The sequence below is a fragment of the Anomalospiza imberbis genome, chromosome 14 (genome assembly GCF_031753505.1).
Source record: "Anomalospiza imberbis isolate Cuckoo-Finch-1a 21T00152 chromosome 14, ASM3175350v1, whole genome shotgun sequence".
Taxonomy (NCBI): domain Eukaryota; kingdom Metazoa; phylum Chordata; class Aves; order Passeriformes; family Viduidae; genus Anomalospiza; species Anomalospiza imberbis.
In genome coordinates, this window is record NC_089694.1 from 16833832 (window position 1) to 16861081 (window position 27250).

The 27250-nt window shown below is 43.2% G+C and overlaps 1 long non-coding RNA gene across 1 annotated transcript; it reads left to right on the plus strand.

Annotated features, from left to right (window-relative positions):
- The first annotated feature begins 194 nt into the window (after positions 1 to 194).
- LOC137482673 (uncharacterized) lies at positions 195 to 26842 on the plus strand. The gene is made up of 3 exons (XR_011004182.1): positions 195 to 1606; positions 11367 to 11491; positions 20763 to 26842. It is a non-coding gene; the product is annotated as an uncharacterized lncRNA (long non-coding RNA).
- Positions 26843 to 27250: the final 408 nt, after the last annotated feature.

Sequence of the window (27250 nt, forward strand, 5' to 3'; positions counted from 1 at the left end):
CCTCTCACAAACCCCACACTCTGGTCTTCACTATTGATTTTGAAACACCAAAGTTCTGCACAACTCAAGGAGTTTTTATTTACTATCACTTCTGCTGAATTATTTGTGTAGCTTTTGAGAGGTGCAGAGACTCTGTCACAAATCCAGGTTGATCCACAAATCTCAGGTTGAGTTTTATCTGCTTTCACTGCTGATAATTTCCTGTGTGTGATTTGTACAGTAACCACCGTGTGGGAAAGATTAATGTCCACACTCCTGTGCAGGGCATGTGTCAGGATTTAAATGCAGCTTTCTGGCAGACAGAATTTAAATATCAACTGAACAAACGTGTGTGTTTACAGATTATGAATTCTTTTATTTCAGAAGATTCAGACAGCTTTTTTTTTAATCTGAAAATAGGTATTCAATAAGCAAAATAATTGGGAAAATAACAGCAGGAAAAATGGATGAGAAAGCAAAAACACATCGCACAAAGATTTATAGATTAGTTTAATCCCATTAAATTTGCATAAAACTTGGTAGCTGTGCGTGTGGCTGTCCTCTTGTGGGAAGGTACAAGGAATATATGACTGCACGGTATTAATTTGGGACTCGACTTTGATGTTGAGTCAAACAAAAGCAAAATTCCCAACCCACACACAAGAATGTAAACACAATTAAAAAACAAATTCCACAAACAAGGAGAGAGAGTCATCCTAGGAATTTATGATCAAATGCCCTGGAATCTCCCTTCTGTGGAAAGCAGAGTGATGGAAGCACATGTGCATGAGGACAGAGGGCATTCTGGTGAACCCAATGTCCCAAACACTTTGTTTGGATTCACTCTGCCAGATTCTGTCACTTTTTTTGTTGCTTTCACAGTTTTGTTTTATGTTTGCTGTAAATTAGTGCTACCTGTGCATTGCATTCTGTGTTTTATAGGGAGTAGCTGAAGTCCCAGTTTTGGAATTTATAAATGGGAGCAAACAGACTGTTAATAAATAAAACACAAGAATCTTGTATGTGTTAGTAATGATTTAAGATTATTTTACATTATCTATCCTCGTGGTGTTTTATTAACAGTGGGCAGTTATTAACAATGTTGGAGTACTTTATTTGATGGATCTGTAGGATGTTTTCATTAGATGTAAACAGACTGATTCTCTGCTTCCAGAAAAGTGCCTGTTGGCAGATATAAAGAGGGCATCTGGCTTTTCTTAGGAGGGGAAAACCCCAGCTGGGTTTTTGCAGCAGAGCAGATATGATAATATAAGGATTAAAAAAAAATACATGAAGAAAATCACTTTCTGGGGTTGCTGTTGTGAATAATATGCCTGTCCCTTCATTTTTAAATGATACTGTTGAAACGCTGCAGCTTGTTTGTAACCAACTCAGATTTCTTTTTGTCATAATGCTTCTGTTTCAGTATTTTCAATGAGAGTTCAGAAATACTTCACCTACCAAAAACTGATACTGTAGCAATAAATAAATTTATATTTCATTAGTCCAATTTCAGGTCCCACTGAATTCTCCTTTATTATTTTACAGGAGTGGACTTATCTTTGTGGTGCTTAGCCCAAAAGCCTGACTCCCCTTCCTTATTAATTTCTTGAAGAAAAGAGATAAGGTATTGAATTTCCAGCAATTATTTCTATATAGCAAGTATGGTGATCAATTTACTTTACAGCCTGTAATTACAACACTATTCTCTTAGTTAAAACTGATAACAGATACTGAGGAGACTTGATCCAATTCAGGAATATTATCTATACAGTTTTGTGCCTGGGAGGTACTGCTGCTTCCTGATACAGAGTCTGTAGTAGTGTGTTCCTGTGGGGTTTAGAATTTGACCTCCAGCCACTTTTGTTCTGATAACTGGTTAAAAACAAACTTGATTTTCTGTGTTTATGAGCTTCTTGGGCAGCCGGGCCAGAGGAAAGGGCTGTGTGTGTCCAGGGGTGTTATCCTGTCCCTGACAGGAAACACTTCCCCTTGGGGTCCCAAGTGGGGCTGTGCAGCTCTGATCTTCCTGGAGAGGCAGGAGCCACGGGAAGTCTGCAGCACTGCTCCTGGGGAGCCAAACTCCCTGCCACCAGTGTTTGGGAGCAGCAGCAGTGACTGTGGGACACAGAGCACAGTGGGGCATTCCTGCAGCATGTTCAGGGCTTGCTCTGTCACTACTGCAAGGTAATAGAGCACGTTTATTTCTCCAGCATAAATGCAAAATGCTCAGTAGGTGTGAGTTTGGGGATTTGATCGCCTTTCATTTGGACTTGTCTGCCAGAGGATAATGCTTGGCCCAGGCTTCTTCCAGTTTTCTGCTTCAGCAAGGGCTGCTTGGCCATACAATGTGTTGAAGACACCTCCATTTGGAAAACTAAACCAGACATCCCCTTGGTTCATGCCGCCACACCACCTTTCAAGCCATTTTCAGAAGCAGAATCTCTCAAGGTGTCTCTTTTTTGTGGTATTTCACCCAGCCATACATTTATAGCCCACACCTGGGCTCAAGAAATGACTGCAGCAAGTTCTGAATGTCAAACCAGCCATCAGCAGTGGGACCAGGAACTGTGACAGCTGTGCAAAGAATGGTAAAGGATAAAGATAATGATCCTAAAACTTATGAAAACTGACAGGTTCCTCCAATCACTTCATCCACAGCTTGCTGCAAGCCCTTCAGCACAACAGGTGCCAGAGGAATTTAAATGTGCATATAGAAAATATCTCTGTGGGGATTACTCCTTTGGTACCTGATTTTCACTTACTTCTGGAACAGAAGAGAATCTCAGTGTCCATTCATTTAACTTTGTTTAGCACCCTCCTCCAACAGAGTGAAGAAGCATCTCAACATCAGGAAATGTCGAGATGTTTGTTAGAGAGGCAAAATATACTGAAATAATTTGACATTTCTTTTCTCCCTGGAGTTTCCGGTTTCTAATGTTGCCCTGGAGCACCTTAGGTATTTACAAATCAATTTTTAATAACAGTAATATACATCCCAAAGGAATGTGGGATGGCTGCAAGTCTCATCAAGCTCTAACACCGATCTGGAGCCATACTAGTTAAACACACTTTTCTTCAAAACTCTGCTCAGGCAAAGTGACATATTTTCAGCAAGACTGTTCAGTCTACACCAAAAAAATAGACATATCCCGAGGAAAAACAAGATCCATCCAAATAATTGCTATGTGCTGCAGCTGGAGCTCTGTTTCCAGAAAATAGCTAAATATAAACATTCCAGACTGGATGGGTGGGAAGCCAAGGCTGCCTTGCAGCACAGATACCCACTAAATAGGATTGTCTATTAACAAGCTAATCCACAAGAATTCATTCTGCACTGTGAGGAGATCCAGAGAAAGAACAATACAGCTGCTTTGAGTACAGTTATATGATTAATCGGACTTCTCTGAAAATGCCACTGTGGTCTCTGCTAGGAGTTATTTCTCACATTCCTGGACCAAGCTGCTTCATTTCCAAATCCAGAGGTTACATTTGGTTAGCTGTCAGTCAGGAACTCTGCACCATCCCAGATGACCTCCAGCTCTGCATTTCTCTGCTTGCTGCAGTGCCACTGAAGATGATGTGAGAAGGAGCCACAACTTCAGTGCTGCTGTCCCAGATTCCTTGGAAAAGACACTGCAACCCCAGCTGTAGGGCTTTACATAATCTTTGCACTTGTACATCACTTCTGCTTTTCTAGGTGACCTCTAAAATAGAAATCTGAAGTGTCAGAACAATAATACAGCTGTAAAAATAGAATAAACCTTTCATAGGAATACTTCATCACAGTTCTGTCACATCCTGGAGCTGGGTTTTGGCAGACCCAGTCGTTAAACCCTATATGCTTCTGTAACCTGTACTTTAGGCTCTTTTCTGGAGAAATGTAATTCCGCAGATCTGCCACCTGAAGTTCTAGACCAGATGCCACAGATTATCTGAGAGTTTTCATGGATGTATTACACGAGTTTGCTGGCCATAATCATGGATCATTGCCATAATGAAAGTCTTCTGTGCTTCCCCATTAAGCTGAATTCAGATGCAAGGGATGGTGCTAAGTCCAGTTACAAACAAAGGTGCTGCATGTGACACAGGACATTCCAACAGTGATTCTCTTCCTGCCACTTCTGCCCCTGAACGCTCAAGTCACCATCTGTGCTTTTGTCCACAAGACTATTTGAGGGTATTTTATAGGCCCATCTTGTCAAACGCTGAGAGCAGCCCTCAGAGACTGTTCTGACCAGTTTTAGTGGCCTGCCCTGAATTTAAGCTATGCATGACTTAGGAAGAATGAGCTTGTTAAATACATTCCAGAGGTGACTTAGCATAAGAAAAAAACACACCTCTTCCGTGCAGTGCTAGCAAATGTGCTGCTAAGTCAGGTGGGGTTTGCCTGTGAATAATTTGCTTGGCTCAAGTTAAGATTCTGTTGTCTGAACATAATAAAAGAGGTTGGGATGAGGCACATCTGCCTCCAGCACAGTCATCCACACTTGTAAGATCTTCAAAATACTGAAAGAAGTAAAAATAGTTTTACAGGAAAAATGAAGGGATCTGGTATGAAAGAGTTACATTCAGAAATGGAATATGCATGTGACTGCAGATATTTTAAATAGATCTTCACCAGAAGAGCCTTCATTTGTGTTTTGACCAAGGTCTTCCTTTGAGGGACCTGGACAGAGCCTGCTCCACACCAATTCTCTCCTCATTGTTGCACAGTAAAACAAGAAATGTACTCAAGAAATTAATAATAATTTTAATAAAAACTCAAGGGATGTCAGGTGAAATGGAACACAGATCTGTCATATAATAGTCACTGAAGTACATAAATTAAATCTGCTCTTTTGGTCATAACGCCCTTCAGCTTCCCCTTTTGGTTGAAATATAGAGCCCAGCTCTGAATTCAGAAGAAAAGCAACAGCTACCCTGTTTGTCCTCCTCGGAGAAGGGGTGTTTAGGAGCCAGCTGCTCTGGGAATATCATCTGCTATATCCCAGTGTGTTTGTTGACAGGAAGTAATTTGACATTAAATCTATTCAAGATCAGAAATCACTGCTCACTTCTAGTGTTATCCTTTCTACATTTTTCAGAAGATTCAATGGTCAAAGTAATGATCATTATATATTAAAAACTGAAAAAGAAACCCAAATAAAAAAACAAACAACCAAGCAAAAAGGCCAAGCACACAAATTCTACATCTCTGATTAAGTGAGAGGTATCCAAACTGTTAATCTGCATACCAGGATTTAGCTGGTTAAGAATTTCTTCAGCTGTGGGACTGAAATATATCCCCAAAAATGAATCACCCAAACAATATTATCAACTGCCTACTCCATCTCATAGATCCAGCAATTTTTTCCTGTGGCTGAGGGTGCTTTTTTTTTGGTTGTCCAGCTCACAGGACATCTTTTGTCACAGGACACCTTTTGATTTCTGGCCCAGCTGCATTCCTCACCAGCCATGGCAGCTCCCCTCTGCTGATGAGTCCACTGGCAAATTTGTCTTCTTTACTCATAACCCTTGGTCTTTCTTAATCTCTTTTTCCCCAATCATCAAAAGCACTTTGCAGATATTAATGTGCAGATTTGCCTGCTGGCAGACTCCCAGTTTCCAGTTCAGGTTACTGATTTAGAAACTGCAGTTTAGTCACTACAGGACAATAAAGAATGTGTTTTAATAGAACTCAAGGAGCTGCTTTTATTCCTATTTACATCCGCTTCTATTTGTCTTTATTCTTTTGCTAATTCTGGAAATTAGCTCAGCACTCCTCTTGCTTTCTACAAGAAGGAAGCTTCTTGAGTGGCTTACTTTGCTGCTGGGGAGAGGAAAGCTGGTGTGTGGAATTTTGGAAAGAATTTGCCAGATAAGGCCCCAAGTCCAAGCCAGGCATGCTATTTTTATCCCTGATATGACTGAGTTGCATTAGTGATGTTACAGTAGCAGTTAATTTGGGGTTCAAAGCAAGGTAAAAGGCAACTTGATACTCCATGATTTTGTGTTATTAAACACTGGTTATGAAATGTTACTTCTGAAAGGGCTATTTTGTAAGTACATCACAGGAAAATTCATTTTTCTTGGCATGGAGATGTTGCTTCCATGGGTTTTGGCACAGAGCAGTGTGAATCTATCACACTGTTGCAATCCAAAGCAAAATTTGGTTCAAATAAGAGAATAATAAAACAAAATGAGGGGAATAATCTGTGTTAATTAGGGTTAGTGGTCTATGCACAAACAAAAATGCTGACACCAACACAGACTTTTCAGTTCAGCAGAACCTCTGCAAACAGGAGTGTTCTCTGCCTGACTACAACTACACTGCAGGTGTGGGTGTGAGTAAAGGAGCAGGTCAAAAACATGTCATCCGTGTCCCTGGATGACACCAAACTCAGGTGGAAAAGAGTCCTCGAGCCCTTGTCATGTGCGGTCACAGGACAGCAAATCCAGATGAGGTTACTCTGAGCACTGCAGCTAAACTTTAAGCTGCTCTTAAAGGAATAGATCATGTAGTACTGAGGTATGAACTTTCTTGCTACTCTCTGCACTCAGGCTGCCTTTAAAATAAAAAGATCTCACTGCCTACTTTCCCTTTTCCCTGAGGAATGGTTGGGGTTTGGGCTTCCTGCTGGATATCCTGGCTACTCAGAGCTCAGCCCTGCTCAATGAGCCCTGCTCAAACCCCAGGTTTTGTAGTGGTTTCACTGCTTCAGCAAAGAGATTTGTGGGTTTATTTTCAAATCAATTAATGCCTACATTATTTTCATATTTATTTCATATCAATTAATGCCTACAAGCATAGGAGGTAAAGTGCTTATGTTCAGTTTTTTTCCAATCTGCGTTGCTATGAGCACATACACTGATAATATTACTTTTATTCCCTTACCTGTAACACTTTAGCTACAAAGCATAAAAAATCATGAGGATAATTCCATCAATCCAGCTGTTTTGTAACAGTTGTGACCTTCTGCTTGTCCTGGAAGCCTGAGGGTTAAAGAGCAGCTTTTTGGAAACAACCTATAGATCATTGTGTTTGGCAACAATTTCAAAGTTTGATTTATGTTCCTTCCCCTGCTCCATTACTAACAAAGCTCCTTAGTGACAGAGAGCCGTGAGCATCCCTTCAGTGGCTTTGCTTGTCCCTGAAGGTCCCGGGGCAGTCCCTCCCTTGGGAGCACTGCAGAGGTAAAGTAGGAGTACCCTCTGCTGGCACGTTTTGTGCTGGGCTCTGTCCCACAGCTCTCCAGCCTGCTTCTGTTAGTCCATAGCACATTTCCCAGTTATCCTTACCTCCATATATTCATTGACAGATTTCCCTTCACAGGCATTTTTATACTTTAGTAATTTTTAGTATTCTACCTAATTTTTCTGGTTTTTCATCATTGTGTGATGTTGTCGTTGTAAATAATTTCTTTCCCTGCTTGGCTTTCAGGTCCTTGAGTTAAATTTTTTTTCCAACAATCAGCACCTGAACAAAACATATTATAATTTGTTTTTAAGTGTTGATACACTTGATACCATACATTAATCATGGAATACTGATGGGATTTCAGATCACATCCAGGGATCACAGATAAACAGTAAGAATCTTGAGGAAGTTTCTACAACAGAAATCTAAGGGGGAGACGAGTTTTGGTTTCTTTTCAACACAAAAGTAAATAGGAGAGAATAATCGCTCTTCTGGGACTGGGAAATAAAAATTGTCTTGGGCTAGAGGTGAATGCAAGCCCTGTTTAGCCACTCTTAGCTGGAATTCAGAGAGGAAATCCTGGGATCTGAGCCCTTTGGTGAGTCTTGAATACAATGGATATCGAGCATAGCTGGGAGAGAGGAGTAGCTGCAAATCGAGATTAGAAATCCCCTGGAGACGAGGAAGAAGGAACAGATTGTGCTGCCTGTGGTTTGCCCCAGGGCTGGTTCTGAGCATTCTCTCTCCCAAAGGCTTCGGCAGACTTTTAGGAAAGAAAAGCCCCAGTTCCCTCAGGCCCCTCATTGTCCTGCCGTGTTGAACCCTGCTGTCTGCCCATATCTGGCACAGAAGAACCACCTGCCTGCTCTGGGGCCCCTCACAGATGTTTGTAGGCTGCTTTATAACGGGGCAGCTGCTGTGCATTGATGGAAATCAACAGAAAACCACGGCAGTTGCTCTTTCAGCTTCTTCAGGACCAGTGTCTGAAGCAAAACCTGGCGCCTCTGGTTCTGTAACAGCATCAGACCCATCCAGAACATCAAAGCTGTCACTGAGCAAGCAACACAGAAGACATGACAAAATCACACAGTAGGCTGCACATAAAATAGTAAATGATTGTATTTATTTTCTATGTTTATCTCAAATAATCCTTTGGAGGTCTGAAACAAAATCAAGGCAGTGCCCAGTAGGTGTCAGTCCTTTGAGACTGATTCCACAGCTCCAGCACCGCACCCATCAGTTGGGTAACAGCTGAGCTGGGGAGGAAAACAACACAGCTGGATTTCCTTTCCTGCCCTTGACACCTGGGGATCTCTGGTGACTGGCACGGCCCTGCTTGGATGTGTCACCCTGTGAGACAGCACTTCTTGGGGCAGCACCTCCCAGAGGTGTTGCATCAAAGAGGAATTCACTTTGGAATGTCCGCGTTTCTACTGGTTGGTATTGGCTACAAATTATTAATCACAGCTTTGCAGTTTACACTGTAGCACAAAATTCCATTGTCTTCCCAATTCTGTCAAAAATAACCATTTCAAAATGCTTTGACGTCTGCTTTTCTGGAGAAATGGGATCTGCTTTCTTTCCCTCACAGCTCTGTCACACTGTGGAAGGTAGCTGGGAAATACCTGGTGATTTACAAATGCAACACAGCTGTAAGAGTTTGTAAGTCTGAAGCTGTGTGATTACCACAGGTTGAGAAGATTTTTAAATTGATAGATTTGGATTTTCTCTTTCCAGGAGGGAAGTTGTGCAGTTGGTTTTGCTTTGCTGCTCTGACTCATAATTAAAGTCAGACATAAGAAGAACTCACCTCATCCCTTTCTTTCTTGAACTCAAAATCTTAGCGATGTTGCAGATTTTTGACTTGCGATCACTTGGCTTCTTTTCCAGGGTCTTCTGATTTGAATGATTTATTTTCAGGAGGCTTATCTGTCTTTAACGGTGCTTTGTAAACTGAGGGGCCAGATCCAGCTGAGATCAAAAGGTTCCCATAAGATTAAGGGAGGGAGGTAAATGAGCCCCCTTTCGGAATTCAGAGACACAGACAGAGCTGTCATTAGCAAAGCAGACAGTGGGATTTCTCTTCTCCAACCATAACTATTGGCCCTCTCATGCTCCTATGTGGTTATCAAACCTTGTTCCATATTAGGATATTAACATCTCATCCAGTATCCCCCTCGGAGTTATGTTGGATAACTGCAAACTACAGGGAGTGTGTTCATCTGAAGGACAGAAAACAGAAATGGGAAATACCTCTAAAGGTATTGTCCAATAATACATTCCTTCGGGGCTTGTCAGATGAAGGTGGAAAAAGGTTTAGTGTTTCTTGGCTTGACACTTTCTAAATCCTTCTTTAATCTCCCTCTTCCTCCTCATTCTCTCAAAAACAATGCTCACATCAAAGTGCTTTGGCTTCAAAACTACAATCTTGAAATACAGTTCCATGATTTTCACATCTCCATCCCCAAAAATCTCACCCAGATCACCTATTTCCTGAGTATATGCGTTGAAAATGATACAACTTTTAAAATTTTTTGAAGTAATTTTAGTCATGGGTTTGTTCACAGTTTCTGTGACATCTGCAGACCCCCTTAAAGTAAATAAATATGGCAAACTTCCAGCAAATTTAGAGATTTGGGTCCTGTCCTTGCCCACAATGTCAACAGCACACTCAATATTTATCATTTTCAGCTATCAAAAAGCAGTCACAATATTTGTCAAACTTCTTGAAATGACCAGAAATCCTTCAACGAATTAAGTCTGTGGAATGAAATCCCTCGCGTAGCTGGGTAAGCGGTAATTGAAATAGGTGTAAGTGCATGGCACGGTGTCCAAGAGCCTGCCCCGACCGCCCTGCCATTCCCGAGCATTCAGCCGAGAGACAGCCAGCGTGTGTGCGTCTGCGAGAGGGTGGGGTGGAATATTCATGCCACTGAAAAGACTCACGTTGTTACTTAACAACTACATTAACCTCCTGTCACAAGTCATGACCTTGTGCTGACCCTGGCCAGCAGAACAGCCCAGCTCTGAAGTACAAAACATGAAAGTGGGAGAAGGAAGGAGCAGAGGAGGAGGAAAGCGCAGCTCTTCATGGAAGAGGCTCCCAAAGGCATTCAGACAAACGCGGAACAAAAGCCGCTGGGCACGGGCCATCCCCACCCAGGCACTCGCTCGCTGGGAAGGGTTTTCCTGGGGAGCCTTTCAGAGCCAGCTGCAGCCTCACACGACCTTTCAAAGAGCACACAGACAGCAGCCTTCAGATCTCGTTTCTGTCCTGCTTTGCAGCACAGTCCTGTTTGCACAAAGTGCTGCTGGAAGCTCATCCCACCTGAATTTCCAAAAACCGGGGAAGGGAAAACTTCACTATCCAAAGATGTTTTTTCTGTAGCTTTTTTGGTCCCTGGAGTAGTTTTGATAGCAGTGGTGGGAATTAAAAGCCCAATTCTGCAATGTCAGTATCAGAAAATGGGCAAAGTGACCCCAGTTTTAAGAAATTTTAAGGAATTTGTTTTGCACAGAACAGTTGGAAAAGTTCTGTGGCGCTGTAAAATGGTACTTTGAAGGCAGGCTGGGAATCTCAGTGAGGGATGTGGAGAGAAATGATGAGAAATTCCTCTTGGTGAAGGGCTCTGAGGGGAAATACCAACTCACAGAATTCACAGAAGCTTTAGCAAGGTTTTTCCCCTCTTATTTTCTAACAGAGTTGTAACAAAATAGTGACATCTCGGGTGGTTCAGTGAGCCTTGAGGAATTATTCACATGTTTTGCTGAACACAAATTTTGGTCAGCAGGCACCTCACTGCTTGGGGAAGTGCTGACCCATCTGACCAGTGGCTCATTTATTCATTTGCCCTCTCCAGCAGATGTCAGGACAGGATGTTTTAGAGGAATTTCCATAAGGAGCCTTTCTAAAATAACCTGCTTCAAAAAGAAGCTCTTGGTGCAAGCAGAGATTGGCTTCTGTTCTGAAGCTTGAGGTTTATGAAAATCGCTGTTTCTCTTTGATTTTCCAGTAGTAAATAATTATAGGTTTGACATCCTCAAGCTTTTAAGTACCATGAGTCAGACATCCAGCTACGAGATAGTTCATAAAATTCTCACTAACCTAAAAATAATAAACACTGGGTTATTTTTGCATCCTTCCTGGATTTGCATCCTTTAGGGTTACAGGTTTTTTGTTTTCTCCTGTGTCCTCCATATTCCAAAGGCTGAGGACTACATGTGCACAGCAAGTTCCAGGAGTGAGGTCATCCAGAGAAGCTGGACAGCTCTCAGGAATTGCAACAAAACCCTGACAGCGAGCAAAGGAGACCTGGCACAAAATCCTACAGGGTAACCATGTGCCAGGCCAGGAAGTTCCCAGATGTATAAAGCCATATATTCTCCCAGGGCTGTATCTGCTGTTTGATCTCCAGGAGCCAGCAGCAGAGAGCCCTTCCCGTCTGACAACAGCCAGGCCAGGCCAGCTGAGCCCTGCTCCCCTCCCACTTCCCTCTGCAGCTCCTGTCTTCAGCTCAAAGCTGCTGGCCCAGCTCTCCCTGTTTACATGTTTCCAAATTCAAGGAGGAAAAGGGAATATCAAACAGACCTGGGCTCTTTTGAAGTGGCTGGAGGATGCTATCAGGTCCAGGGGGTGTGTTGTGCCTTTGAGGCTTGTTTGTCTTTCCCTGCTCCTTGTGTGCAGGCCTTTAACCATTCCAGTCTCCAAACCATCCCAATCCCAAAGGAGCTTTAACCATTCGAACTTCCAAAGCCATCCCAATCCCCGTGGAGCAACCCTGGCTCCATTCCAGGACTGGGGTGGTCTGTGTTGAAACACTTGTATGGTTTTCAAGTATGGAAGTTCCTCTTTTCTTTTGAAATAAATGATTGGACTGAAGTTGTTGTCTGCCAGGAAGAAGATCAGGGATTAGATTTGTTTTTTAAGGAGGAGGTTTTGTCCCTTGGCAGAGAACTTCCTCCTTTAATGTCAGCTGCAATGTTTGCCATTTGGAGACCTTCGGTCATACACACACACACACACACCATTAAACAATGGCCTTAAAATCATCCTACTCCTCTCAGCTTTAGCACTTAAACCAGGAGCTCGCTACGACTTTGGGCTGCATCCTCAAACCCTTGTCTGTGCCTGCTCTCTCCTGGTCGGTGGCTGGAATTGCTGCTTGAGCGCTCAAGATCGCCTTGAAAGGTGAAACTCAAAGCACCTGCGAATTGTTAGGGCTTATTTCAGGACCGCCCCACTTTGCCAAATCTCCTTTCATGTGAGAAGTCTTTTATAACTGAAAAAGGGTGCTTTTATCAATTAGAAAGTAGTGAGGCAGATAAAATTTTGAAGCTCCAAATTCTTGAAGTGAGTTACTGTTTTGAATATCAATACTAGGAAAAAAAACCCAATAAAAATATTTTCAATTCATTTCTAAGAGCTTTTTAAGTGCAGGATCTGATTCATTGAGTCTTTTTATAGATTTTCCAGGAACTGGACTAAAAGCAGCTCAGATGTAGAATCTCAGAATAATTGAGGTTGGAACATACCTTTAAGATCACTGAGTCCCAAATGCAGCATTTATATATTTTTTAATCCCTCCAGCCTGTTCCCTCCTCTGGCACAAATTTGTGCTCTGGCCATATGCAGCCAGCAACAGATTGAAATATCCTTACTTTGTTTTCATGTACTCCTGTGTTGTGCTACTTGCATAAAAAAGAAGTTTAAATTAGTTTTAGAAATAGTTTGAAAACCAAAATGATCAAGGATGCCTCTGAAAAAAACCCAAAAATATGAAAACATTTCTTGACTTTTTTTTTCAAGTTTAATTTTTCACTTTGTTTTCACTTTAAAAATATGAAAAGTATCAGATCTGTTTATATGAATAATTTGAGGTGTTTTGGGTTTTAGGCAGCTGCTTAACTGCTATTTCTGTTTGTAGATCAATTAGTTATGCCATAAACAGAAAGCAGCAGGAATTTTTAATTCTTTAGTGTTCTAGCCAGTGAGTCCAGGTAACCAAGAAAGGGAGCAGGGTTGAAGTTTTTGCACAAGCTAGATTCTTTATTAACTGGGGTTTAATCCTTCTGTGATCAGCCTTTTTTTTCTCACTTCTCTAGGTCTAGTGAAGGCAAAGTTGGGTTCTACAGGATCCTCCTTTTCTTCTCAGATTCCTGGGACACCTTTGCAGAGTTTAGAGTGCAGCAACAGGGGGAAAGTATCTTTTCTTCTCAGCTAAAATTGTTTTTCACAACCCTTTCCTTACCTGGGAAGAGTTCCCTCTGTTGTTGAAAATCACTGTTAGGTGATTTTTATGCAGGAGCAATTTTCAAAGGTTTGGAGACCTGCTGATTGCACAGGGTGTCTATACCAGAAAAAGTCTGCAAGATTCAGATTAAAATGATCAGAAATCTTCCTGAGAACTTTATGTTCTGGTGTGGCTTGTTCTTAGATTCTGGGGTGTGATGCTTAGGAAAAAAGGTTGGAAGTAGCCTGAGATGTCCTGGCCAATCTTCCATGGATGATATAGCGGGATTGCATTTGAATCCTGCAAAAAAATACCTCCTGCAGGTTGGTAGACTTTGTACTTGACTGGTTATAAAGCATGGGCAGAGATTAAAGAGTCATCTTTAATTGGATGCCTGTTTAGGGTCCAAAAACATTGTGTGATTTCTTTTCCTTCTAAGTATTTTCTTATGCCAAAATATTCTCCTTCTCTATCTCCTGTAATTTGTCATAAAATTGCTATCCTAGTCTTAGGGACATGGTGATAATTTCCATGACAACACAGAAAGCTTCCAGAAACAGAGATTTCTGACTAAATATATGAAGGATGTTGAAAAGCACAACTGTGAGAGTTCTGCCTACCCACTGTAAATAACAGACAGAAAAGTTAAGGTTACGTGATCTCATCTTTTGAAACTGAAATGTTCTTCAAATCATGTTGATTTACTGAATGTCAGATTTTTAAAATTGGGTGAACAAGCATCCCTCCAAAAAATAGCAATAAGCCCTTAATATGCTGACCCACAAAGCCTTGCTTTGTGTCATGGTCTTAAATAAAAATACACAGAACAAATACCCAGAACTGAGGCTTTCTGACAAGATGCCTGGAAACAACTGAAATACTTCCAATCCAGCATTTGATCTGAATGCAAAACTCTGTGAAAGTGGAAATGTAATTGAAAAATGTGCTCAGATCTCAGCATGCAGTTTAAACCCATGATAAACTAAATCCTAAAGCCTCATGTTTGGAAATGTTCAAAAACAGAGACTCCAACCCTGAGCTGTGGTTTCCCTTGTTGGCTGATCTACCTTTGATGGAGTATCCAGTTGTCAGGGTGTCAAATGGGTTTTTATAGCAGTTTTCCAGGATTTTAACCACCATTCCCTGTTACGTGAACAACACCCCTGTGTTTGATGCGTTCTGAGGCAGGATCAAGCCAATCCTTCAGCAACTCGAGAAGAAGCCAGTGGGCCTTGCTCAGGGGTGCAGCAGGATCAATTCCATGGAGTTCCATGTTGGGGACGGAGTCAACTTTTTAATGAATATATTTATGGGTTTAGAAAAGCTCTCCCTGAAGGCAATGTTGATCATTGCCTGTGTGCTGCACCCACACTCTGCAGTGACTAAGTGCTCCTAATTCATGGAAAATGGGAATGCTCGGCCTTTCACCCTGCCTTGCTCTTTTATTGTGGTTCCTGTTTACAGATCTCAAGCCATGCAATTTAACCTGGTGAGAGAACTGGCCATTCCCACCTTTCTTGATAAATGCTCCATTTGCATGGAAAACCATGAAAATCAGCTGTTGAATCTTTGTCTTACTTAATTGCAAAGCTCTGTGTAAACAAGCTGATGGTATTCTGTTGGCTGACAGGAAAAAAAAAAAAAAAAAAACCAGAATTGGGGCAGTTTATATTTGGCAATGCTTGGTTTTTGTGGGTGGCTTATGGCCTAATCCTGATGGAGACATTTGGTTTCTATTGTATGCTAGAAAATAACAAGATTTTAGTAAAAGAAATCCTGACTCTTCTTGGTGTGAAATGTTTGATTCAGCCCTGATCCATTCTTTTCCTTTCTGTTATATTAATAAAATCTAAAGTAGCAAATGAAAAGGGATTAATTGCATACTGGCATCCAGCAGCTTTGGTTCTTTTTTCCCAAATTTTCTGTTGCTACTTTCATTGCTAAAAGGCTGTCAAATGTTACGATGCTCTTTGGGTGAAATTTCATTTGTTTCCCCTTTCTTTGCAAAGGTAGAAATAATTCCAAAGGGCGAGGAAAAGAGACTTTTGCATGTTAGCTTTTCTCTGTCAAGCCTTGTACCCTGAGAAAGTCCAGGAGCTATATTCCTCTATATGGCAGCATGCAAGGACACCACCCCTCTGCCCACAGCACAAGAATAATGCTCAGGACTGGGGCTTGAGGGGGAAAAGATCCCTGGGAAGGGCTGGGGGCACGTGCTGCACTATGTGAGGCACTGGCCTTTGCCAAGCAGTCTCAGGTTCTCCAGAATCAGTTCCCACCTTTCCTGGTTTGCTGTCACAGTGTGGCTCAGGATGCTCTGAGTGTTGCCTCTGAGCAGACTTCAGAGAGTTCCTTTGGAGGTGTCTGCCACATTCCAGGGAATTATGCAATGAAAACCACCCTCATTTCCCCTGCAGGCTTTGTGTGAGACTCATGAGATAAATTCAGAAGATTCCCTCTCCTGGTTATCCCAGACATCCACAGAAATGGGAGTTGGGCACCTCCACCCAGGTGCTTCAGGAGCTGACCCACAGAGAAACACCTGGCTGGACAAGTTTTAATGATGATGTGATTTGGGGGAAAAAGGAAATCCATCTTTTCGTACAACAGAATCTTAAATTGGATCAGCCTCTTGGATTTCCAGTGATCCAAAGGACATTGGCTTAGCCCCATGACTCCTTTTCATTCCACAACAGCCTCTGGTATTTTAGTGATAGGGAACTGTGGGGAGCTACACAAGCCTTGTTGTTCTGGGCCAAAAATAGTTTCACAAGAAGTGACTCCTGCCAAAGAATTGGTTCTCTTAAGTCGCAGACTTTGGCCTCAAAGTGTTGTGGAATGCCATGAGCTCTAAATGCAGGAGGAAAAACATATTTTCAGGCAGAGTTTTCATTTGATTCTATCAGTGGGGACGCCGAGTAGTATAAATAAATGAATTTCAGGAACAGACTGTATCTAGCTCTAATTAAAGGAAGATTTCAAAAATTGCCTGATTAAGTAAATACTGTATTAGCTCTGTCTGTTACAGCCATGGCAAACCAGCCCATTTGGAAGCTGAATTGTTTCCTGGAGGCACATAAGAAGAGAGTGTGTTCTACATGTTATTTTAGCACAGAAAGTCTGGGATGAGTAAAACACTCCTTATGCCCAAATTAAGAGCCCAAATACTGCTCTGCAGGCTGTGATGGTTTTCTGTGCTGAGCAGGAATTGTCCCTCAGTTACTGCAGTTACACAGCTCCCAGAAACATTTAATGCAAGGGAAAACTCCTGTGAAGTGCTGTAGGAAATTTCACCTCCAGCTCATTTTGCTTCTGGTGTCTCAAACAAGAGAGACTTGGAACCATGGAGAGATTTGATAGAAAAACAGGAGAAATTTGATGCAGTTGTACCCCTCATTTGTGACAGCTCCTTGGTACAGCCCTGGCTCAGAGGTTTTGTGCCACAGGAAGAGCCACTGGAGCTTTGGGTGCCCAGTTCCTGTGGGTGTCATTTGTCCTGCTTGAATTTTTCCAAGAGATAATAGTAAGCATTAAAATATGTGGGCTAAGGAGATCATATCGAACCTATTTCTGATGAAAAGTTAATTTTAAAAATTGTACTCTCTTCATAAAAGGAACTAGCAGGGCCTCTCTTTAGGTCTTTGCAGTAGAAGTTCATGCAATGTACAGCAAAGGCTGAGGCAAGAAAATCTCTCTTGTAACATCATCATCATGAGCAGAGCTCATCTCTCCACACTAAATATTTGCCACACCACAGAGTTGTCCAGACTCTCCTTACAGGATCTTTTAGACAAGGTTTTATATCTATTGTGTAAGGTTGATATATATGGAGTGTCCAAATAAGGGAAAAATAGGTTCCTCTCTGAGGCACAATTCATCTCACCCTGGCAGAGATATTTCCAGATGTCCAGGATAAGACAAAGTGTGCCCTTCAAGTGCTTACTTCTCCCAATTGTAGAGAGAAGTTGGAAAACTGGCCCTCAGATATATTTATGTGTGCTCTGCCAGAGGTACTGCCATTAATCTGGGCCGCATGCTCTCCAGGGGTGCCAGCAGATAATCCCTCTGTCCAACTCTTTACCTATTAACAAATACAGAACATTCTCACCCTGGATTTTCTTTAATGCAAATGAATAATTTCAAGTGTTACAGTCTTAGAAATAATTCAGGGAACTTTCATTATTTGTGCATGGTTGTCGTGTCACCCAGAAATATGTTAGAAAAAGACAAGGAGATAATTTAAAATTTGGGACAAATCTAAGGAATTCTGTAAGAAACACTCAACTGGGATTCCTGAGTCTAATTACTTTACTTGGATTTCTCCCGTAATTTATGGCAGCCTGTCCAAGCAGAAATCATTCTGGCAGTGTTCCAGCAGACTGAGAGGACACAGGTTAAAACCCATCCAGTTTCCAAAGAGATGGTTCCTCCCTCCCCACTCCCTTTCTTTCCACATTATGTCTTCAAAATGAGCAAGCCCAGTGCAAATCTGGCCACACCTCCTGCCTTTTCCTGCCTGGTGAAGTGCTCAGTGCACCACCAGTCCTCCATAGATTTCGTCAAAGTCTTCATCTCAAGGTGGGAAAAAAAGAGAATTTTGAGGGAAATACTATCACTGGCTCTGAGACTTTCCAGTGTAAGATCAAGCAGCCTTGTTTTCCATTGCTGTCTGCATTAGGGCTGTTTTGTTGGAAGTGCTGCTTCTTCATGTCACCAGTTCAGGGGTGAGCTGGGCGTTATCTGTTGCAGCTGCAGATAAAGAGGGTCACCTTCCAAGGCTCTCAGGGAGCAGGTGTGCTAAGGTGGAAGTTTATGGGTAACTCCTGTTCTGTAGGATAACAGAACCATTAGTGTGGAGACACAGGAGTGGTCCAGGAGATGTCCATGCCATCCACACCTGGCTGGGCTGATGGAGAGGAGCACTGGGCTCCCAGTGCCCACACTGGGCACACACTGACGACTCCAACATGGATTTTTCAGCTCAGACCAGGAGACAGAAACTGAAAATTAGTGGTTTGAAAGTGTGGCTAAGCAGAGTGCAGCTTCCTGTGCCAGATGTACAACAGCACTGCGGGGAACCTCGGTGCTGGCAAGCTGGGATATGAAATCAATCCCTTCGGTTAGGCAGGAAGCAGGCTCAGTTTGCACGCAGGAACATCTTTGGTTACCAGTAGGTGTCATTGCAGGTTTGCAGTCACTGGGGCCCCAGCACTTGTGTCAAGCACTCAAACCATGGCCCTGCTTCTTGGAACTTCACCTGCTGCCATGGACAGAGCCAGCTTCTAATTCCCTCACCACTGGGAATCCATGGCCACTTTCCTCAGTAATTCCTGCTCAATGTTGTTCCTTAGCTGACAAATTTGTCCCCAGCACTCCAAGGGGTGTGGAGCAAGCAGCTTTGTTTCTTCTGGGCATACATTCCACAAAGAGGGCACCTTTGGGACCCTCTGCCTACAATGGAAATATGAGTTGGCCAAGATTCCCAAATCACCATCGACTGAGCCATCTCAGATTTCAAAGAGCCCAGGCTGCTTGACTGTCTGGAGACTGGGTCTAGAAAAACAACCTTTGTATTGCTGCAGTGCTGTTCTTTGGGTGGATCAGTTTTCTGCCTCCCTTGCCTGCAGGCTGCAGGATGTTTGTGTCAGCAGGAGGAGTGCCTCCACCTGTGAGGCAGAACAAGCAGGTGGAGGTTGCAGTGGGGCCCTACCCCCAAACATCCAAACCCACCTGAGCTCCTATTTCCATGTGCTGTCTCACATGGACATAAACCCACATTTGTACCCACTCCAGGCTCTTTGGATGTCACAGATGAAAAATACAATCACACCTTCAGCCTCCTGTGGTGGGACAGGTGTCCTGCCCCCAGTTACTCCGGTCCTGCACTGAGTATGGGTGGCCAGGGCTGGGGCAGGACCAGGGAAGGTCTCTGAAAGCCCCATAAGTGCCGCTCCCACCCCCAGCTCTGCTGTAATTATTTTACCCTCAGATTCCATTTCCTGTTTCAGAGCTGTAGCACAATGACATCCATACATGTGTGTAATTATACTCTGGCCTTTCTCTTCCTGTGTTGCTCCTGACTGATTAGAGGAGAAATTCTTGTTCTCAGTCCCAAGGCATTTGTTCTTGCTTGCCATAACCATGATCCAGTTCTCCAGAGGAATGCCATTCTTCCTGTAGGGCACTGTATATTAATGGTGCTTCCCAGCTGCACAGCATCAGCAAGTTTCACTCACGTGTTCTGACAGCCCCTGCCAGGGTCCTGCAGAAAAATATTTTACAAGATTGGTTGCAAGTCTGATCCTTCAGCAATTCAAGTAACTGGCCAACACCAGTCCAGTCCTTTTTGGTCCATTCTGTTATCATTTATTTTTTAAATAGTTTTCTATCTACAGCAAAATTCTTACAGCAAGCCTTGTTTTCTGTGGTTTAACTGTGATGTCCCAGCTGATATTTTGCCAAATTGTGCCCTGATGTCTACAGGGATCAATTACACACATCCGTGGACATCAGGTGAACTGCCATTCCCTTCCATTCCATCCCCAGTTGCTTGTTTGGATGCCTGAGTGGGAGCAGTCAAAGCACATAGTTTGGGACTTAGGTAGTGGAAAAAGTTGGCCCTAAAGTCTGGTATAGAGAACCCCCCTTCACACAGCCCTTCTGTCCCTCACAAGTGGCACAACATAAACCTGAGTGTTCAGTGACACAGAAAATCTTTCATGGAAAATGTAGGCAGGATGTTATAGAAATGAGGTACAAATGAAGAACCAAGAATAATAACTTATAACTGACTTAATAGAATGCAAAACTAACTTGCTGTTATCCTTCTTTTAAAGCCTAATTTAGCCTAAACTACTAATTCTCAGATTTGGGGGGCTATAGAATGCTTTTAGCCAGAAAGAAAGGACTGCCATGCGCCTGCCCAGCATTTTCAGCTGAAAGATTGAAAAAGACAGTGTGGCTCTGTGGGACAGCTGCAGGTCTTTTCTCATGGCCTTGTAAAACATCAGTGATCTGGGAACCACAACTGTAACACCAGACAGTGTTCTAGCTCCTTTTTTCTACTTCTTAGAATTCTTAACTTGAATTTAACTTTAATTCAAGTTAAATTATCTTTTATAAAAGAGGGTGGAATTTCAAGGCAAAAATTTTTTTCAAGAAATCTCATGCACACAGAAGTACTAATAGAAAAAACTGGTTGACACTGGCAAGGTTCTTTTTGTCTTTTTTAGTTTCTTTTCTCTATAATTGCTTGAAATATGATGGTAGTAAGTTCATGTTTTAAAATTTTTTGGATGCCATGAAACTCACATAATGGACTGGGCCAAGTAGCTCCTTATAGTTAATTTTATTTCCTGCTCTTTTCTTCACAGGTAGTGATGATCTCTTTTTGGAACACCTGGACTCACTGCAAGATTGAGAGGTAAATTTGGTGTGAAGAGTCAGAAGAGCACTCATAGATCTTGGTGCTTATGTAGCTGCCTTCAGCATCTGAAACAGCAGAGGGAGGGAGACACACCAAAGAAGGAACATAACCAGAAAACTGAATTTAAATAGTATGACCCAAATTTTCCATGACCAGTTTAATCAGTATCTCCTCAGTTGCTTTTATGCCCTGCTAAGTAACAGCCCAAGAGAGTCCTGTTTATTTTTATGTGAGAGCTCTTTCTGAGGCCCGGATTTCTGGGCAGGCACAGCTCCTGCCATCACTGATGTTGGAATAAATGAAGATATTTGGTGAGCTGGGATGTTCCCAAGACACTGCCACATCTCCAGCTCATGGCACAGCAAGTGTGCAGTGCTTGGAAAGCTGCTCAAAGCAGAGAGCATCTTTTAAACTCTGCTCGAGCTCTAAAAGCAGGGAGATGCTGCTGCTGATGGGTTCAGGCTTTGTTTCACTCCCTGAATTCTTGTGGTCAGATTATTTACTTTATTGTGCCATTCAAAAGCAGTGGGGAGGTAATTCTTGGTCTGTGTATTTTTCCATTGATGTTGAGCAGGGCTGGGTGATTACATGGGTTGTGCTTTGTTAATTATGAGCACTTAGAGAAAAATCCCATTGCATTGTTGCTGCGGGTGAGTGTGCAGCCTTTCCAGAGCAAATTCCCAGCTGTGCAGCTCCAAGGGCACAGCCACATCACACAATGGAGTCCCCAGGGAATTCTGACCAAACCAGCTCCCAAACTGGCAGCAGCAGGGCTGTGTTAGCACAGGGCTGCATTTTGCAGCCGGAATTGTTAATTAGAATGCAGCTTTCTGCTAAGGGAGCTCTGCAGCTTGCAGGGCTGGGCCTGGCGTGGCTGCACTCCCTGGATGTACCAGGAGGACCCCATGACCTCCTGTACCATATAGAACCTATATGCACCTATAAATAATCCATTTGGCTGTTGCTGCAGTATCAGATTTGTTATGTGATAGTCCCGTGGCCCACAGGTGGATCAGGGCTCCCACATCCCTTGTAGCCATCTGGTGCTGCACAAAAGGGAACTGGATATCCCAAAGACATCAATCCCAGTGGCCAGGAATTCTTGGGCCAGGGTGAATCTCACTGGGCTATTCCTGGAAAGTGAATGCAAAATATGCACTAGGAGTTTAAAGCAAATCAGCGAGGCCACTGAATGGGCAGAGTTTTGTTTACACAGCTCTGAAACTTTTTCCATGTGATTTCATGGAGACACCCAGAAGATTCCAAGGCTGCCCTGCACAGCTCTCCCTGCAATTTCAGCTGTACCCTGGGCTTTGGGAGATGGGGGCCCTGCTTCACCTGCAGGGTGGAACTGCCTCCCCAGCCTCAGAGATGGCTTTTGCTAGGGATGATTTTCAGTCTGGGTTAAACCTTCAGCTAACAAAAGCTAGGATTTCTTTTGATCCCCAAACTCTCGTGGTGCTACGGCAATTTACACCACTCAAAAATGTGGCTTAGGCATATATTGAGAAAAATCCCAGGCTGCAGAGAGCATTTGCAACAGGAAACCCTGTGTCAGAGCAGTTATATTCCAGATCCCTCCCTTGGAGAATATTCCCAAGGTGAAGAGGAGGCAGCCTGCCAGCCCAACCTTGTTTTAATTCAGCTCCCTGTGAGACATCAATCTGGGTTTCTGCTTCTGGGATTCACTTGCCTTAGAAACAGTTGCTCATTCCTAGGTTTATCCAGAAGCTACAGAGCTCTTATAGCCTTTGTTTGTAATTAGAGAGCAAAGTTTAATCCCCACTTCCTGCCCTATTAATAACAAACCATCAGCTCTTCTCCTGCACAAGGGAGCAGCAATTGAATATTAAAAACACCCTGACACCTGGCTTGCACACAGGGGTTTTGATAAATAGATCTCAAACCACTTTGCAAAGGAAGAAAAAAATCATTTTAATTCCACTGGAACTGAAGCACAGGGGTGGGACAACCACTCTGCAGTGCTCCTGGCCCCTTGGATTGTACCAGCAGGAAAACATGCCCAACACACAGGGGATGTGAAGACATGGGATCAGAGAAACTGCTAGTGTCCCATAAAGGACATTCCAAAATACACAGAGAAGCACTAAAAAAGAGATTTAAATTAGGATCTTCCAGTTCTGTTTGAAGGCTGAAGCTGGATGCTGAAAACAGGCAGGTCTGGCCTAGGGAATTTTTATGTGGCCCATTTTAGAAATAGAATTTTTGGAGCTGTGGGCAGGAGCTTGACCTTTTCCTAAATCACTCCTAAAAAGAGTTCTAGAATCCTACTGCATCTTTAGCCTCCATCTTTATCCGGAAAGCATTAGAACCCATGTCTATCTTAAAAATAGGATTTGTACCTCTCAGCCCACAGAAATGCTTGCTGTCCAGCTCTTCTGGCTGTATCATTCACCACTCAAAATCCACTGCTGGCAGGTCTGTTATTTAAATCTGTCTGAATCCTGGTGACAAACTGGCCTGAGGATTTCCTGCCATGAAAGGAGTTTGTTTTTTTCATGCAGCTTAGGGACGAGTGGTGTTGAGCAAGAGGATTTGTCAGCTGATTCCCTTCAGACATTTGTTATCATTTGGTGGGAAGATGCAGAATTTACTATTCTCAGCAGCAGGCTGATTACTGAATGTCTCTGTGTTCCTACCATGGGCTGGGGAGGGGATGTCCTTACCTTTGCTCCTTGGGAGGAGTGGATTGGGCATAAATTGTGGGGTCACTGCACTGATGTGCAAGCAGCCAGTTAGTGCAGCTGGGGCTGCAGAGGTGACCTCTGGGGGAGATCATGTTCCTGTCACACCCCATCACATGCCAAAACATCAGCCCCACAAAGGAGCACGTGGTGCCCTTGCTCAGATGTGTTTAAGGAGGAAAAACAAGGATTTGGGGTGGGCTGAGTAACCCAGGGTGAAAACAGGGAGGTCAAGACTGTTGTGCTTGGCTTAAGAGTGAGGGCATGTAATGCATTTAATTAAGTGTTTGTGTAATTGTTTATATTTTCTTTTACTCTCAACCCTTGTATCAGTGATTATAAGTTTATGTTGATGGGCAAAAACTTCAATAATTCTCCAAAGGAAAACTTTTACCCCAGGCAGAGTAGGTGAAAACTGCAAGGAAAAAGATAAAAGTGGTGCACTGATCTGTAGAAATGTATTTTGACATGGAGACAGCCATGATTGAGTGTTTTGTTCTTGTAGGAGGGCCTGCAAATGAAATCAAACCAGACCGCTCTTGGTGTAAGAAGTGATGGTTGGTCCAAAAACAAAAAAATCAAATTAATTTGAAATCTGCTTTAAATTGAACTTTTCTGCACTGGGGAGAGCGCTTTGGTGCACAGAACGGACCTGGTTGCATAGGAAAGGTCCACACAGGAAGGGAAAAGAAATACAGCCATCAGTATCCCCAGAGGAATCCCATCTCCTGCATGTGCAGGGTGCAGGAAGGACTGGAGCTGCACTTTGTGTCCAGGCAGAGCCGCTGTGAGAAACTCGAGGCACATTTTGCAGCGTGGCGTGGGAACGGTGCCCGGAGCCGAGCAGGAACACAAGGGAGAAGCAGAGGGAGCCCAGAGCAGGAAGTCCTTAAAGTCCCACACATTTACCCATGGCTCCATCACAGCCATCCCAGCTGGGCTGAGGCTGCTGGAGAATCCATCTTTTTTATTTCTCTGGATGTGTCTCTCTGGATTTAGCAGCTCACCACTCCATGCTCCCCCTCTCCTCTCCCATCTCTCCCACACTTTGACCTCACACCATGAAACTGTCAGAGTGAGGAAACAGTTTGAGCTGAAGCATTCATTCCACATTACGTGATTCTAGATTAAAGGCAGGAAGCATTTAACCCTTTGAGAGCCTTTCCCCTCATCCTGGGATGCCTTGGCTTTCAAACTCCTTGCAAACCATGTGTAAGTGGGTGATGAGCATTGATGGTTTTTAAATGTCTGTTCTTGTCTTATCGGTGGCTCTTCCCAGAAGCCACAGCAGTGGAATTCAGGAGTGTCTGGACTCGGCAAACTGAATATATTCTCTCAGCCCTACTCAAGATTTTTGATTCTTCCAGTGCTGAGATGTATTTGTAGTGTAGTGAAAATGTGCATTTCCAAATGTATAAAGAGATGAACCTCTGGCTCCATGTGTTTCACTTCATTCCACAGTTTGAGGTTCAGAAGTACAAATGGCTAAAATTAAAGCTACAAAAACAGATAAAATGAGGACTTTCAATGATTAGCACTCAGGATTTAGAAACAAAACTTCTTGCTTTCTTTAAAGCTGCCTAATAAATAACTCTCACAGAACAGCACTTACATGTAAAATGTATCATCTCACAGGCCTGACACAAATATGTATTCTGGGCTTTAAAAGCTGCTCTTTTGGCAGATTAGGGCTCTCCTGAGAGCCAGCTCCTGCTCTCCAGCACAGACTGATGAACACTTGTCAGATATATTTGGTATCTGGTGCTCGCTCTTGGGTTCTGCACTTCATAGGTGGTCTTGGCAGCTAAAAGGGTGGACGAGAAGGGCAACTCCAACCCTCCATTCCCAGTGTTTGCACTGGGAGCAGCAGCACCATGGCAGTCCTTCAGGAGCAGAAGTGACTTTGACATTGGCCTGGTGGAACCACGTGGGCTGGAAGGTGATGAAGACGTGAGGTTTTCACCACTGCTCCCAAGGGATGTGGATGGGAAACACTCATGGCTCTCCCAGGCTTGGGTTCTGGGTTTCCTTTTCAGCAAAGCATCTCCAGATGCATAGTTCACAGAAAAATTTTGGTTCAGCCTCAGAGAGCTGATAGTTCCCAGTAACCTTCCTTTGGGCATTTGGGAGGTTCCTACAGATGTTGACCTCTGCCACCATTCCCAGATGGAGGGATTGGAGCACAGACTGCTGAGGCAGAATTGCCACCATCACTTCCTCTACATCCAGGAGCACCACCAGCCTATCACCTTTCCCAGAGCTTGAGGGAGAGTCAGTCTCCTTTATGGAAAATAAGGGAGAGTAATTCAAAGATTGGATTCCTCTTTTATTCCCTCATCCCACTGCTCTTTGCTGACAGTCACAGAACTGCTGGGGTGTGCCTTGTCCTGCTGGGTAAAGAATGAAGAGTCTTGTTCATTCAAAACCACAGAGTCATGGAATGGTTTGGGTTGGAAGGGACCTTAAATCCCATCCAGTCCCTTGGCAGGGACAGCTCCCACTATCCCTGGTTGCTCCAAGTCCTGTCCAGCCTGGCCTTGGACACTGCCAGGGATCCAGGGGCAGACACAGCTTCTCTGGGTAACCTGGCCAAACACCTTTGCTGAAGAGCATGAGTTTGAGTTCAGGTCCCCAACAAATGCAAAGCCATGACCTTCATCAAAAACAGGGAATCAAGAGAATAGGCTGTTACATTATTAATGTGAGATTCCAAATTAGCTTTTTCATCCTGGCAAAGGAAAATATTGGTTTTTTAAGTGAAATACAATGCAGAACAGCAAAGAGTGGTGGCCTCTGCAAGCATCTGGAAACCTGGATCACAATCAAAAGTGAAATAATTCAACTCTCTCTGTGAGAGTTCAAAGGCAGCCTCAGAAAAAACCCAACCTCTGCTTATCTGGTGAGCTTTCTAACCATCAGAGAAGGTACAGAGTGTCTCCAGATTCAGCACAAACCCCCCTCATATCTTTTCCAAATGACTGGTTACTGATTGTGAGTGTTCTGCATTACTGGCCAGAGAGAAGAAAAACGTCCTTAGGAACAGTCTCCACAATCATCCCTCATAACAGCACAGACATGCATAGTTTCACCCATCATCCCTGGAAAATGTGCAGCTTCCCCTGACCTGCTGGAGGGGATGGGAAGTGTCTCTGTGATGAGATGCAGAGGCTCCATCTCGAAACCCTTTTGGATAAGAGGGAAAATGTAAAAAATGTATCTTCTAAAGAAGAGAAGATTGGTGTGACAGCTCCTTAATGAATTGGATCCCAGGGTTTACAGTCTATCAGCTCAGCTCTCTGCTTCATATTTGGTGTTTTTCCATCTGTAGGAAAAAGCATTATCATTTGGGATGAACTTCGTCCACTTCATGACATACAAAATTATTGCACCAGCTACAGATGAAGGGAGATGAGAAGTGGGTTTGCTGTACCATTTTCCATGCTCCTGTTTATTCCAAAATCTTCAATAATGGGCTAAAATCTGACAGACCAGAAAACCACCAGCTGTTCTGAGCTCCTTTTCCTTTTGCACAGCTGCTTAGAGAAGAGAATCTGTCTGATTAAACGGAAGGGATTTCAGAGGAGAGCAGCAAAATTTAAGAACTGAACAGGTTTAAGTAAGCAATGACTCTGCAACATGAATAAGCCCAACACTGTAAGCACAAAACAAGGGGAGGAAATATTGGGCTAAGCCAGTGAGAGCTCTTGGGGAGAAGTGGCAGGAATTCAAA